General features: G+C 39.8%; 1 pseudogene; it reads left to right on the top strand.

Annotated features, from left to right (window-relative positions):
* The window catches only part of LOC8073598, a 54,643-nt pseudogene extending 47,587 nt beyond the window's left edge, over positions 1 to 7,056 (top strand).

Below are 16,783 nucleotides of genomic sequence, written 5' to 3'. Positions count from 1 at the left end.
GCTCGGGGACTGGTAAATTCAATTTTTTAGACCTTGCTACAAGGCTCATACTTCGCCTTCCAGCAAGCTCGGGGACTACATCGGTACGATGCATCTGGCGATGCATCTCAGTTTCAGAATTTCTTTGATGACTTTTCTTTTTAGACCCTGGCACCACGTGCCTACGTCACCTACTACCAGGCTCGGGGACTAAGTGGGCACACTTCACCTTGCGGTGAATATGCTTTTTTTTTGAGGTCTATACTTTTTAGAAAAGTAAAGTGGGCACACTTCACCGGAAAGGAAATATTTTTTCTCAAGAGCACCATGCATTCTTCGAACAATTGGCTTCTTCGATGTCAATGTTGATCAAATATGTTTAGATTTGGTCAAAATACCGTCGCAACTGTCTGGGTGAATTTCATGCTGATTGAAGATGTCAAAATTTCATTGGTCGAAGAAGCTCAAGATGGCGTGTTACTTCACAATACATGGTGCTCGGGGACTAGCTGTGGGGGTATAAACCCCTATACCCTTACGGCTAGACTTGGGCCAGGAGACTTGGCCCATTACGAGACAAGCTCAAAGCTTGATCCGACAGCTTGGAGTTTCGCACAAGGGAACAAGCCGTGAAAATCAAGCAAGATTCTAGTCGGTTAGAATAGGAATTGATATCGAACTATCTATGGCAATTGTAACCGACTAGGATTAGTTTCCAGATCTGTAACCTTGCCCTCCGGACTATATAAGGAGGGGCAAGGGGCCCCTCTAGGACGGAAGATTCTCTCAACACAATCCAATACAACCAGACGCAGGACGTAGGTATTACGCCAACTCGGCGGCCGAACCTGGATAAAAAGCTTGTCCGTGTCTTGCGTCACCATCGAGTTCGTAGTTTGCGCACCGTCTACCGATAAACTACTACCGTGGGTATACCCCAAGGTAGACTGCCGACTAGCTTTCGTCGACATGGGGGTTGTCTGATCGTTCGCTAGATTCAAATCTGATGAACGTTCGCTATTTAGTGAGCCCCCTATAGTCTTATCTTTGATATATTTATTCCTCAAGAGTTCTTGCCACATACCATCTTAATTTAATAATTAAAAAGCCATTTACTCAAACATTTATTTTGTATATCCAGATTATGTATTCCTAGGCTACCTTGAATTCTTGGTTGGCACAAAAATTCTCATTTAACTAATCTATATTTGTGTTTGTATTGGTCATTCTGACAATAGAATCTTGATCCGTTTCTAGCACTCCTCTTGGGATTTCAAAAAACAACATCATAAACATCGGTAGACTAGAAAGAACTGAGTTTATTAAAATTAAACGACCTCCTATCGAGAGCATTTTTCCTTTCCACCCACTGAGTCTATTTTCAATTATATTCCCAATTATTTGTCAGTCTTTATTGCTTAATTTTCTACTATGCATATGTATGCCTAAATAACAAAAGGGGTATTTCCCAATATCACATCCAAACAGTTGTGAATAAAACACCTCTTGCTCTTTTGCTTTACCAAAACAAAATATTTCACTTTTGTGAAAGTTTACTTTAAGCCCTGATAGTTGCTCGAAGGTAGTAAGAACTAGTTTCATATTTACTGTCTTCTCAACATCATGGCTCATAAAAATCACCGTGTCATCCGCGTACTGGAGAATAGATATGCCATCTTGAATAAGATGAGGAATGACCCCTTCTACCCGACCTGCTCCTTTTCTCTGACATTCAATATGGCAAATATGTCCATCATAATATTAAATAGTATTGGGGATGTTGGGTCACCTTGCTGTAAACCTTTTCTTTTGTTTGGAAGTAGGATCCTAGATGGTCGCTAACCTTAATATTAACATTTCTGCGTTGCATGAACTGCTCAACCTAGGTGCACCACTTTTGTGGGAACCCTTTCAACCTTAGAGTTTATTGTAGGAAGCTCCATTTTACCTTATCATATTCCTTTTCAAAATATATTTTAAAAATGATCTCATCCTGTTTTTTTAATGTAATTCATGTAGAGTTTCATTGAGGATTACCGCTTTGAGGATATTTTTACCTAGAAGAAAGGCTATTTGAGTTGGTCTATTGATCTTTTGGGCAATAGTAGTTAGTCTATTAGTTGCAACTTTTGTGAAGATTTTGAAAAAGACATTCAACAAACAGATTGGTCTATATTGCTGAATCACTTTCGAATCCTTTGTTTTAGGTAATAGGATTATTGTTCCAAAGTTTAAACTTTGTAAAGGCAAACTTTCCTGATGAAATCCCTTAAATAGAGCCATTAGATCATCTTTTATTATATTCCAGAAAACCTGGTAAAACTCATAAGGAAAGCCATCCGGGCCAGGTGCCTTGTTGTGTTCCATTTGGAAAATCGCAGCCCTTACCTCATATTTTGAAAAATCATCTGTCAAGTACTCATTTTCCAGTACAGATACCTGAGAAATATCCTCAATTTGTTTGCTCATTAAGGAATATAGGAAAACTTTCCGATGGACCAAACAAATTCTTATAATAGTTGGTAATATGCCTTTTGAGTTGAGCATCACCATTAATGAAATTGTTTTCATCCTTCAACTAGAAAATATATATGAGTTTTTTTGGTGTCTACCATTTGCCAACAAATGATAGTATTTTGTATTTGCATCCCCCTCCAATAGATGCTTCGCCTTAGCCCTTTGGTACCATTTAAGTTCCTCCTCTCGAAGTAATTCAGCTAGCCTTTCATTTAAAACATGTTTTAAGTTTAATTTTGTTTCATCGAGCAAAGAACTTTCTGCCTTTTTATCCAATTCATCGAGTTTATTTAATAATATCTGTTTTTCTTTCTTGTATGCACCACTTACATTTTTTGCCCATCCTACTGAAGTATTGGCGTAACCTTCTGATCTTAGCTTGCCACCTCTCTAGAGGAGTGCCTTCAACAAGCACACTTTCCCACACATCTCGTACCAAGAGCATTCCTCCCTCTGTTCTCCACAATTCGGAAATCAAGTTTCCTGAATCAGAAATCATCCCACACAGTGTGCTTGCCGAGTAAGTGAAATCCATTTCCTGCAGTTCTCTAGATGATATGATATTTGTTTTGGTTTCTACTTGTATCTTTTCACGTCATCAGCTTTGTCGGTCCCTTATTGACCGAAAACTGTGAGCTGGATTTCAGCCTGAAAGTAGGTGTAGAAAGATATTCAGTGATTGTACTGTTGATTTCAGCCTCTCCAGATGTGATCTGGGAGAACTGCGAGCTGGAACTTTTGGAGAGTAACCGGTAAACCAGAGATGGCGGAGGCGGCGCTTGTCTTGGCAAAGTCAATCCTGGGCAGCGCCGTCAGCAAGGCGGCGTCAGCTGCCGGTACTGAGATAAGCTTGCTGATGGGCGTGCAGAAGGAGATGTGGTAAGCACGTTGTGTAAACTGTAACCGACTCCCAGCTGATTCATTCACAACAAAAACCAAACTTGTCATATAATTTTTTTCATGCTTCAAATAAATAAAGACTAAGTAGGTTCATGATTAAGGTCTGAAATCAACATCCAATACTACTTTCGTGTTAATTTGGCCATCCTAAGATACATATAGGCTCTATAGAATGATTAGAATAAATGTATGCAACTCTTTTCATAGTTCCATGTGCCTTAGACTCCTTCCATCAAGGTGCTGCATGTGCCAAGTCGAAGGATGCTGGATAAAGATTTGGGTCATGTATAATAAACAAATTTATTTCTTTTCTGTAAATGTGAATGTGAATCTGTTTTGAACGTTGTTTCACAGGTTTATCAAAGATGAGCTAAAAACCATGCAAGCATTTCTGCAAGCTCCTCAAGTAACAGAAAAAAAGGATAAACTAGTGAAGGTTTGGGCAGAGCAAGTACGAGATCTGTCCTATGACATTGAAGACTGCCTTGATGAGTTTATGGTCCACGTGAGGAGCCATAGCTTGTCAAAACAGTTGTTGAAGCTCAAATATCGTCATCGAATAGCTGTCCAGATTCGCAACCTCAAAACAAGAATCGAAGAAGTGAGCAGCAGGAATGCACGGTACAACTTAATCAAGACTGAATCCTCCAACATCACTGATGACGTGGATTCCAACATGGAATATATTCGCAACAATGCAGGTTGCAACATTGACGAAGCAGAACTTGTGGGCTTTGAAGCACCTAAAAGAGAGTTGATTGCTCTGATTGATGTCACCACTATGGATGGTCCTGATAAGGTGGTATGTGTGGTTGGCATGGGTGGTTTGGGGAAGACTACTCTTGCAAGGAAAACCTATGAAAGCAAGGATGATACTCTGAAGAGCTTTCCTTATAGAGCTTGGATCACCGTGTCACAGTCATTTTCTAGGAGGGTGATACTCCAAGACATGATCAGTAAACTCTTTGGTGTTAATGCACTGAACGATCTCTTAAAACAATCCGCTGGAAAAGTGTTGGAACAGGACCTTGCCAGCTACCTTAGGCAGGAGCTTGAGGATAAGAGGTACTTTGTTGTTTTTGATGACCTATGGGAAATAGATCACTGGAACTGCATTCGTGGTATTGCACTTCCTATGTCAAATAACAGAGGCAGTCGGATAATGATTACTACCAGAGATGTGGGCTTGGCTCTGCACTGTACTTCATCAGAAAATAATATCTACCACCTGAAGCACCTACAAATACCTGACGCCATAAAGTTGCTACAAAGGAAGACAAAGATAGCAGACGATGACATGAACAATGATGGGAACCTGAGAACACTAGTTACAAAAGTAGTGAAGAAATGTGGATATTTACCATTGGCAATACTCACAATTGGTGGCGTTCTTGCTACTAAGAAGATAACAGAGTGGGAAAACTTCTATAATAAGCTCCCTTCGGAGCTTGAAAGTAACCCAAGCCTTGAAGCAATACGGAGGGTGGTGACCCTCAGCTACAACCACTTGCCCTCACGTCTTAAGCCATGTCTTCTGTATCTCAGCATTTTCCCTGAGGATTATGAAATCAAAAGAAGTCATCTGGTACATAGATGGATAGCAGAAGGGTTTGTAAGAGCAAAGGTTGGGACAACCATTGATGACGTTGGGAAAGAGTACTTTGATGAGCTAATCAGCCGGAGTATGATTCAATCATCAGAGTTGGGTATAGAGGGAAGTGTTAAAACTTGTCGAGTTCATGACATCATGCGTGATATCATAGTCTCAATTTGTAGAGAAGAAAATTTTGTCTGCTTAATCCGGAGTAATGGAAATCATGTACAAGAGGAAAATTTCCGTCATGTCACATACCATGATAGCAAGTACCACAAGAAATCCATGGATTGGAGGCACATTCGATCATTGACATTTTTTACTGTTGAGGTTGCTCATGTCCTGGATCTCACCCCTTCAATTTCATCACCTAAGTTGAGGATGCTAAGAGTTTTGGATTTAGTGGGTGAACACTTTAGAATCACACAAGATGGTATAAATATGATAGTGCTATTGTGTCACTTGAAATATCTCAATGTCAAGTCTTACCAGTCACAAATCTATTCACTTCCGAGTGACATAAGAAAAATGCAAGGCTTACAAATTTTGGACATGGGATACACTTATCTTACAACTCTACCAACGGAAATCACTAGACTTGAAGATCTCCGTGTCATCCGCTGTATTAGGGAAACCTATGATGATTTGGATCCAAATGAACCAGTGGACTGTTTGTTTGGGACATTGCGCCTGCCATTCCTATTAGCTGATTCAAGAAGCCGCGCCAGAGCAATTGGTGATCTACACATGGGCTGTTCTAGTGGTTGGTCCAGGACTGGTGGAGATGGAGTCAGGGTTCCAAGAGGAGTTGGCAACTTACAAGAGCTGCAGATATTAGAGTCTGTGGACATTAGAAGAACTAGCAGCAAAGCAGTTAAAGAGCTCGGGGAGCTGACCCGATTAAGAAAACTAGTCATGGGAACAAACGGGGCTTCCAAGAAAAAGTGTAAGATACTCTGTGAATCCATTGAGAAGCTCTCTTCCCTTCGTTCTCTCACATGTGTTGGTCGGCGGAAACCAAGATAGAGGACTTGGATGGTTGATTTCTTCTTCCTCCCCTCCTCCCTACCTGAGGAGCCTCAGCTTGTACGGATATATAGGAGAGATGACTGATTGGTTCAGGAATCTTACACACCTGGTTAAGATTTTCTTATACAAGAGCCAGCTAAAGGAAGATAAAACGATGGAGATACTTGGGGAGCTGCCAAAACTCATGCTCCTTCAATTTTTCTCCAGTGGATACCTCCCGTCCACTGCCAAAACGATGGAGAAATTAGTGTTTGGAACCGGAGCATTCCTGAACATTAGGGCACTTGAGATTTGGCAAATGGACGGCCTGAAAGAGATTAGATTTGAGGAGGGCACCTCCCATCAGATGGAAAGGATAGAAATCAGGTACTGCAATTTGAAGTCAGGGATTAATGGTATCAAGCACCTTCCAAGGCTCAAGGTGATTTTATTCGATCATACTAAGGTGTTAAGGCTTCGCATGCTGGAAGAGGAAGTGAACAAACACCCCAATCGTCCTGTCCTGCGGCTGCCACAGGGACGAAGCTACCATGACCTGGGAGACGTTGATGGATCCAATGTGTTGGTGGAAGCAACAGAATCCCTTCCTGACCACGCTGGAGAGATCTCACAAGTGATCACACCAACAACGACCAACAGGTCAGTGAATCCTGTGCACTAACAACTTTACCTTCTCGTTTCCTTTTTTTCAGCAGAATTTGTCAACACGAATAGTGTCTTTATGCTCACAATTCTTCTCTCTGCTTGTCCACAGTGACATCCAGCCCGCTTCTACTAGTTGACGCTGCTGCCTGCTGCTCTGCCCGTGTGGCTGTGCCCATAGCCTCTCGCTCTTGGAGTCTGTGTACGCCGCTGTTGGAGGTCTCGGCGTGCCACGAAGATTACCTTACGCCATGTTCGCTGCTACTGCTCGAATTTCCTAGTGTTTGTTTTGTTTCATCTGTTTTCTATTATTGATGATGTTTTTTCCCCAAGACCTACTAGTAGTGCTGTTAATTCGAAAATTGCACATTGGCTCCTTCTTTATTACAAATTCATCATCTCATGTCAATGATTTAAACAAATAACCATTTTGTATGTTCTCAAGTATACAGTAAGTGAAACAGTGGAACATTTCATAACTAAACACCAAGCTTCTGCTTCTATTAAATTTTTTAACTTATGATGAGTTTTGAGTACATTATGGAGCTCCACTTGTTGTATTGGTCACTTGTGTTAGATCTGATTCACTTACGATCACCGAGCCTAACCACAGAAACACCTAACTACAACTAATTTACACATAATCTGACTCATCAAAAAGATGAAGATGCCCTTACACATTTGTTTGTACATAATCGTCACAGGTGGGAAGGTGTGGTTCGCTAGGATCTACAAACCAATCTTGTTCTCACAGCTCCTAATGTCTCAGTTACCCATTGACTAAGTTGATTAATTCCACCTTTCTTCTCGATGAAAGGATTAGTATCCCTAGTCCCACTCTAAATATATAGAGCAGTTGTATATCAATTCTTTTTTTGTGATAGTTATTATCAACTCAACACCACCAAATCACTGTATCTATAGCTAAGGATGAAAACAGAACGGACCGCTTTTATTTTCTGTATTATATATGATACCGTTTTCTATATTACGATACCATTTCTAAATTTTGTCAAACAAAAAAATTTGTTGGTTTCATTTGGTTTCACAACTATTTGCAACCATTTTTTGTACTCCTTAATTGCTAAAATGTAGAAATATCCCAAACCAACCGCGTTCATTTTCTATATTATATTATGTTTCCAACTGTTTTCATCCTTATCTATAGCAGATCATTCTATCTCGACGAGGCAATTACTTTTTTATATTACATATATTTATTGTACTTAAAGAGTCCAATTTTCTGCATTTATATTTTCGTCCAGCCAAATCGCGGAACAGGCTTGATCATTCGCTCACAAAAACACCATTCTAATCCGAGCCAAATCATTAGTAACAATTTTAATTATGGTGTCAGTGTTCTTTGTATTTTTGTTTTTCTGTCAAGCGTCTGCCTGGTCAAAAGGGCGGTGTTTCCCTTCCTTTTTTCCCACTCTTTTCTATGAGAGTATCTCTTTTTCTTATAATATTAAAAATAAATAATAAATATAATATTATGAATCCTTAAACCCATGATTTTTTCTAATAAATAATATTTTTACCACAACATTTTTTATATAGTTTAGGTAGAAATAAAAGTTATTTTTTATTTGGGCTTGGATCAGGCGATGGTTCAATTAATCCTTAAACTGAAATCATAATCATAAGTAGATAGTTATTCAATTTGATCAAAATAAATGTATGTTCAACTATACACATATATCAGTGCAATCCTCGAGGAAAACTGCAATGTGAAAATTGAGAGAAATCTCTGTCATACTCATCAACAGATAGATTAGTTTTTGACATAATAATGGCAACTAACTCCTTGGAATTATATATATTTATGGGTCCTCAAAACAAGTCATGGAACTTGATATCTATCTCTACTCGCATATAGATAGTATAAAAATTAAAGCTATGATATATTTCAATGTCTTAGAACAAATGAAAAACAAAATCTATCAAGGTTGTATTTTAATTTGATACAGACTTGGGACTTGTTTGTTTGGGATTCCTAAGACCTTGTGGACGTCAACAACTATGGGAGCTTCCAAAAATAAAAAAAGCTCAAGGAAGCCAATAGCCAGAAGCTCCTCAACAAAGTGAGCTTTTGGGCTTTTAACTCGTGGGAGTTTTTTGGCTTTTAGAAGGTCCCAAAGCTGAGGTCCAATAGATCCTAGGAAGCTAAAACCAATGAATGGTAGCACCCCCTCAATGTGCATAGGTTCGATTTGAAGAAGACGTTGTACACGGCAAGGAGGGTTTTCAAGGGAAAAGGAAACACAAGTGGGAGAGATGTCTCCATTGGAATCAAAAAAGTTACATCTATATTATTTACCAACATAAGCAAAAATTGAAGAAACACCTATGTTTTTCATCAATAAAAACATAAATGAATTTAGTAAATCCATCATCTATCCAAGCAAACTTGCAAAACTGGTGGCCATGGAAACTCACACCGATATGCATGTCATCCCTTCCCTTGTATCCTCTGTTGCAGGCGCCACCTCCATGGTCTTGAGGTCAACGGAGAAGGGCTGCTGCTAGTTTGGCTCCTGCGGCGATACGACAACAAACCCCACACGTTTCTTCACTCCTGCAGCAATATGACAACAAACCCCACACCTTTCTACCTACGATCCTCTAACCATAGTGAAGAAAGGTGCGGGGTTTATTGTCATATCGCCGCGGGAGCCAAACCTGAAATTTACTGCAAATAAGTTTTTGACAAAATACAAACTTATAAAAGGATTACAACATCTTCAAACAAATCACTAAATCAACTCCAAAATCGGTTTTGTTGTTGAGAGTGAAAAACGGACCACCAATAATAACTCTTTATCATCAATTCCCATCTTTCCTCGTGGTGAAAAAAATCTCGCGAGACTCGCTAAGTTTCCACATTGCCCGGCCCTACCAGTTGTGCATTTCCTCTTCTTCTCACACGTCGTCTGCCATTGATATTGCCACACCTCGTTCCTCATTGGTGCCTAGCAAATAGCCATCCCCTCATCATCCGGAGTCGGCCGTGTTGTTCTGCTCCCAATTGTTTTTGGGTGGCTGAGAAAGCAAGGTTTTGGAACTTTCATTTTATTAATTCTTAGATCACTAGTACAGGGAAGGGCTTTAGCCCCGGGCCGTAAGCGCCTTTAGTCCCGGCTACGGAACCGGGGCTAAGGTTTCGGGACTAAATGTCCCACCTTTAGTCCCGGTTGGTGGGCCGTAAGCGCCTTTAGTCCCGGCTACGGAACCGGGGCTAAGGTTTCGGGACTAAATGTCCCACCTTTAGTCCCGGTTGGTAACAGCAACCGGGACTAAAAGGTGCGCCAGGGTGTGCCACCTGGCCTCCACTTTTAGTCCCGGTTGTTGCTACCAACCGGGACTAAAGACTTTTTTCTTTTTTCTTTTTCTTTTCATTTGGTTTTCCATTTAGGGTTTACAATTATGTTATTGTTATTTTCAAATGCGTATTGTTTGCTGGTAGTTTATGGAACGCGCACCTATAATTTATATAATTTAAAGGATTACATATAAATATACTATAAAACACTATATATATATATATAAATAATATGTATCTATAGGTCCATAATAAAATATTTACACATATGCTTCACGGACAAAGTATTTACAACACAATTTATCTCCACCACTCAAGCATCGTACAAATGATCATCGTTATTTGGTTTCATCTGCTCCTGAGGGTTGAAGTAGCACTCGCCGCCGGAATCCAGGACTTGGTCGTTAAGAAATCCTGCGATTGTCTCCTGAATTCCTTTTAGGCGCACCGCATCCAACACCTGCTCCTTCAGCCACATCTCCTTTAATAGACATTAAAGAAAAAAGTTAGAGGTATGGATAGGATTTATTAAATAGCAACAAATAAATGAAATATACTTATTATATATACATGTTACATACTTTTAGGTGCTCAAGATTAGTTCTTTTGGCATACACCGTCATAAACTCGCACACATAGTAGCCACACAAATTGTTGCCCGGTGTCTGCCGTAGAACCCACTGAAGTAAGTTGGCTTTGAAAGTGATGCATTCAACTCTGGACGGTGTTTCTGCACGAACCCAGCCCAAACCCTAGCAATAAAACGATCATTATTAATTATCCATTACCAAGTTAAAAGAGCAGAATTTAATATATAGAGATCGGAGTTACCCTTGGATAATATCTATCATTTCTTGGTAATCATCCTGTGGTTTTCTCAATGAGTCATAGATTACCAATTGACATTGCCAGAGATCAATGACAATTAGTATCCAATGAAAGCTGCATTTGTGTGCATATGTAGGCAAAATTAGTATATATCTTCATATTGATCTGAATAATTAGTTAAATAGAATGTACACACGATAACGACACTTACTTAAAGTTGTAGGGAAAGAGTATATATCTTTTATCTTTTTGGTTGATCAAGAATCTCCATAAATTTCTCTCCGTTTGAGTTCTCCATAAAACATACGGGGTCTTGTGGTCTTTGAATACAATATTTGGATCCACAAATCCAATCTCCTTGTCATTTCTAACTCTGAGATCCCTCATCATGTTTCTGCATATGTATAGCGGGTTTCTGTAATTAGTTATATATATACATGATAAGTTACAGAGACATTATTGAAAGGAAGAATCACTTACAGACAGAAGCAACTCATTAGAGATTTGTCAAGAGCGTCCATGTGGCATAGTTGTTGTAGCTCATTAAATTGAACATAAATAATATCATCACCACGGAAGTAATGATAGTTTCTAATTCGGACACAAATATAGTCATCAGCTTTTCTGGCACACGCTTCCATGTACCATTTGTTTAGCATGTACATTTGCGTTCCAAGCTTGCTGAGGGCCGCAGGGTTGTATAAACTCTTGCCATATGTATATTCCTTCTGCCAATGATCAATTTGTGGAGCACTTTCAATCGGTGCCTCCGCTATCATTTGGGCTAAGCTAAGACCAGTTTCCGCAAAAAAAAATTCAAGCTCTTCAATTTTTAAATCTGCCGGTATCTGTTGGTCTAGCACGTCAATGTTTGAACCATATTCATTTCCAATGACTAGCGGGGGCACTGATTGCTTTGATTGTTCCCCGAGCTGTGCTACACCCTTGCGTGCTCTTTTCTCTTTGTTCTTCTCTTCTTCTATGGATTTTCTTAAAGTGCGATCATAGTCTGATAAAGATGATGATTCTTTCTGAGCTTCACGCCTCTTTTTTTGTTCAGCCTCAACCCTTTGTCGTAGATCTTCTGGCCGTAGTAAGAGGTACGGCTTCTCAGGGTTTCGCTTGGCTTCTCTTTCAGTCTTAAGTTTCTTGAAGAAACTATCCACATCTGATTTAACTGAAGCATTTATTTCTGCATCAGTCATCTGATCATAGGACAGCTTCTTAGGAATGATAGCTTGTTTCTTTTCGGAGGCTTTCTTTTTTGGCGGCGGGGCGGCCGACACATTTGATTTTGTGGCCGGCCTCTTCTTTCGTGCTGGAGCCACGTGTGGAGGCGATGGGGCGGCCGGTGACGGTGTTGGAGCCCGAGGAGGCGGCGTTGGAGCCCTAGGTGGCGTTGGAGCTCTACGTGGTGGTGTTGGAGCCCGAGGTGGCAGTGTTGGAGCCCTAGGTGGTGGCGTTGGAGACCGAGGCGATGCAGCCATGTCTTGCACTCCCTCGTCATCACCCGCAGCACTATGACATGTCGGTGACCACCTGTGAAAATAAAAGGTATATGAGTAAACCGCTAACTAAGAGAATGCAAAATAAATATAGTGAACAAATGTATAGTCAATTTTCATCCGCACCTAGGATTAGATTCATGACGAGGAGGTGGTGGTAGACTACTAGGTGATGCCCCAGGAATAATGATGTAGCGCTTGCGCCAATAAATAAAAGTCTTCTCTGCTTCTCCTAGAGTCTTCTCTCCATCACCTCCTTCTATCTCAAGCTGCACATTACTGAAGCCTTTGACAACTCTATCCACCGAGACACTAGCATATCCAGGTGGAATTATCGCCCCATGGATTCTTGGTGTCCTTGTAGGGTCGACAAGAGTTACAACAGCGACAGCAACCATGACTGTGGCAGTCCCCTGTGGAATGTGCAGCTCACATGTTGTCAGAGGCTCAGTGATGTCATCCACCGGAAAGTGCAGCCCCACGTCGTCTTGAATAGTTGGCATCTCTGTGGAAGCGCAACTACTTTTCAACAGACCGGGGGGGCTAATGTTGACTCTAGGCTCTGATGCAGTTTGCCCTTGTATAGAACTTACTGCAATCTGCACTTGTCTTTTGATCTCCTCGTTCATTCTCTCTTCAAGCGCTTTCTCTCGCGCTATCGCTTCACGAGCTGCTTCGCGTGACTCAATCACCATTGCCTCCAACCTATGCAACCGCTCTGCTTCCTCTTCCTTCTTTCGTTGGCGGCTTCTATAAGTCGGTCTATCTTTAGGGAAGCCATGCTCCCATGATATCTCCCCATAGCCTCTGGTTCGCCCACCATGTTCAGCAGTCTCCAGGGCGTATGTCAGCTCATCCTTTTCTCTATTTGGCTGCCAGGTGCCGCTTTCAACTAATCCTCTAGCATAGGCCATTCTTTGTCCTACTCTCTCGAGCTTTTCGCCGTACACTATCTTTCCGGTCTCTAGGTCTATGGTTCCCCATGACCAAAGAACCAATACTTGGCGCGTTCGGGCCAGTGCATTGATTCTGGTTCGATCCCTCTCCCAAGAATCTCCTGTTCCAGCTTTTGCCACTTAGGAATAGCAGTCCTGTAGCCACCTGAACCCAAGTGATGGTGGTATTGCTTTTGTTTAGCATTTTCTTGATTCTTGATCATCCGTGACTGACCCTCTTCTGAGTTCTTAAACTCTACGAACTCATCCCAAAAAGGCCTCAACTTGACGTAGGCCTTGTTGGTGAAATCTGGTGTCCGGCCTTGTGCAACAAAAGTCTTGTATAATGTCTTCTTCCAAGCCTGAAATTGTTTGGCCATCTTCTGCATAGCCCAGATTTTAACCTTCTCCTTCAAAGCTTCATCCTGTGTATCGAGCGTGAAATGTTGAAGGATATCTTACCAAATCAATTCCTTGTCACGATCTGAGACAAAACTAATATTAGGGTTATCTTTCCGTTGCCTCCATTCACGAGCACTGACCGGGAGCCTGTCCCTTACAAGGTAGCCACAGTGCGCAACAAATTTTTTAGAAGCTCCAAGTACTTGTCCTGTACCCTCATCGAATTCCGACAGAATGTACCGACCCTCCAACGGCTTCTTCGGGCCGCGCACTTTTCTACTCTTCTCAGAAGTTGTCGCCGATTTAGAGGGCTACACAAACAAGTATAAATATATTAGTATAAATGTCATTTATTTTAATTTCATATATATACATATATACTAGATTGTAGATAGACCTGATCAGGATTGTCTCCCATAAGTTCTTCATAATCAACAAAGTATTGACTCCCATCATCTTCGCCTTGGGGATCTGGATTGGCACCGCTGTTGATTAGGTCCATCATTGCATCATCCATGTTGTCATTCGGATTGGCCATTTCTGCAAATTTAATCAAGTGTTAAAACTTAGACAATATTCGATACAACAACTAAGATAAATTATATCATATAAATTATATAATACAAAAGATAAATTAAAAAATACAAATTATACATCTCATCTCAATATCTATCCCTACTAACTAATTACAACATAGGATAAATTATATCATATAAATTATATAATACAAAAGATAAATTATAAAATACAAATTGTACATCTCATCTCAATATCTATCCCTACTAACTAATTACAACACATGATAAATTATATCATATAAATTATATAATACAAAAGATAAACTATAAAATAAAATTATACATCTCATCTCAATATCTATCCCCACAAACTAATTACAACACATGATAAATTATATCAAATAAATTATATAATACAAAAGATAAACTATAAAATAAAAATTATACATCTCATCTTAATATCTATCCCCACAAACTAATTACAACACATGATAAATTATATCATATAAATTATATAATACAAAAGATAAATTATAAAATAGAAATTATACATCTCATCTCAATATCTATCCCCACAAACTAATTACAACACATGATAAATTATATCATATAAATTATATAATACAAAAGATAAATTATAAAATAGAAATTATACATCTCATCTCAATATCTATCCCTACTAACTAATTACAACATAGGATAAATTATATCATATAAATTATATAATACAAAAGATAAATTATAAAATAGAAATTATACATCTCATCTCAATATCTATCCCTACTAACTAATTACAACATAGGATAAATTATATCATATAAATTATATAATACAAAAGATAAATTATAAAATAGAAATTATACATCTCATCTCAATATCTATCCCTACTAACTAATTACAACACTGGATACAAAACAAGGTTTTTAATTGTCTCAAGTAAATTTATAGTATAAAAATATATAAATAATTAATCTAATAATATTTATATCTTTTATAGAAATGTCATAAAAATTTTGAATTGTTTGATTTTTAAAAAGTGTACGTTTCGTGAGCGCATGTGTTTCGTCGATCGGCTTACAACAAGTGTAGATGTAGGAGTACGTTTTGGCGAGAGGTACGTATTTCTCGTGGGCCTGCGTTTGGGAACCGATTCATAGTTTTGCACAGTTTAGTCAGAATTGACGAGACGAATCTTTTGAGCCTAGTTAGTCCATGATTGAACAATATTTGTCAAATACAAACGAAATTGCTACAGTGCTCATTTTGCCAAAAATTTTGGAACTAAACAAGGCCTAAAATCATCTCATCCATACAACATATCACATCTCATTCATACAACAAATCAACAATTCATACAACACATCATCAATAATCATTTTTTCTCTGTGTACGTGCTCACCCTCGACGACGGCGGCGCGAGTTCTCTGGCCGGGGAGGAGAGCGACGGCCGGGGGCGCTCTGACGAGGGCGAGGAGGCGGCCGTGGGGGCGCTCTGACGAGGGCGAGGAGGTGGCCGCGGGGGCGATGAGGGCAAGGAGGAAGAAGCGTCGGCGCCGGTACAGTCGCCGGAGATAGAAGCGTCGGCGCCGGAGAAGAAGTGGTGGTGGGGGCGCTCCTCGGCTCGGTGGCGGTGGCGGTGGGGGCGCTCCTCGGTTGCAGTGGCAGCGGCGACGCTCCTGGGCTCCAGACGACGGCGCTCGGCCGGGGACGAGGGCGAGGCGACAGCGGGGAGGAGCGGCGCGCGGCGGATGAAGAATTAGGGCAACGAGATCCAGGAGGAAGACGACTGCTCGGTTAAATACCCCGTGGGACCTTTAGTCCCGGTACGTAGCACCAACCGGGACTAAAAGGTCTTTAGTCCCGGTTGGTACTACACACCGGGACTAAAGGTTCACCCTTTAGTCCCGGTTCCTGGCCAGAACCGGGACTAAAGGTATCCTTTAGTCCCGGTTCTAGCTAGGAACCGGGACTAAATGTATTTTTTCAGTTCCTTATTTATTTATGCATACAATAATTAGATTAATGTTGTTAACTGCATAGTAAATAGAATAATAGGTATTAATTTGTTAAAAAATAATAGTTTCATTTCATTTTGTCTAATTGGTTACATAATAAATTTGGAAACATAAAATCTTTTCATCACTTATATTAACAAACTTAAACCCTAAAAATAATTAGTATTTTGTTAATGGAAAAATTTATTATTTAATTTTAATATCTTAAAGCAGATGTTTTTGATACAAAAATTTGTTTGTGCAATATTTAAACGTAAATTTTGTTTATTTATCATCATTTATCTCCAAAATCATGATATACGTGATATTCACCATTACATCGAATTATTTTTTAAAATTTTTTCTCTATTTCTTATTTATTTATGCTTACAACAATATTGACCATTACATCAGATTATCTCTAACAACTTTGTATTCAAATTTTATCATTTCAAGTCATCAAATGGGTCATTTGACCAAGTTTGACCAAAGTCAAAGCATTGGTTTTTAGAAACACACACTTTGACCGAACCCTATATGGTCCCAAATGGAAAAGTAATGAATACAAAGTTTGTTGCACACATCAAGTTCTACATTTTGTCTAATGGTCAACTTTTC

Source organism: Sorghum bicolor, chromosome 5 (assembly GCF_000003195.3).
Source record: "Sorghum bicolor cultivar BTx623 chromosome 5, Sorghum_bicolor_NCBIv3, whole genome shotgun sequence".
NCBI classification, from domain to species: Eukaryota; Viridiplantae; Streptophyta; class Magnoliopsida; order Poales; family Poaceae; genus Sorghum; species Sorghum bicolor.
The sequence above is the reverse complement of the archived record's forward strand: the minus strand, read 5'-3'. Positions and strand labels throughout refer to the sequence as shown.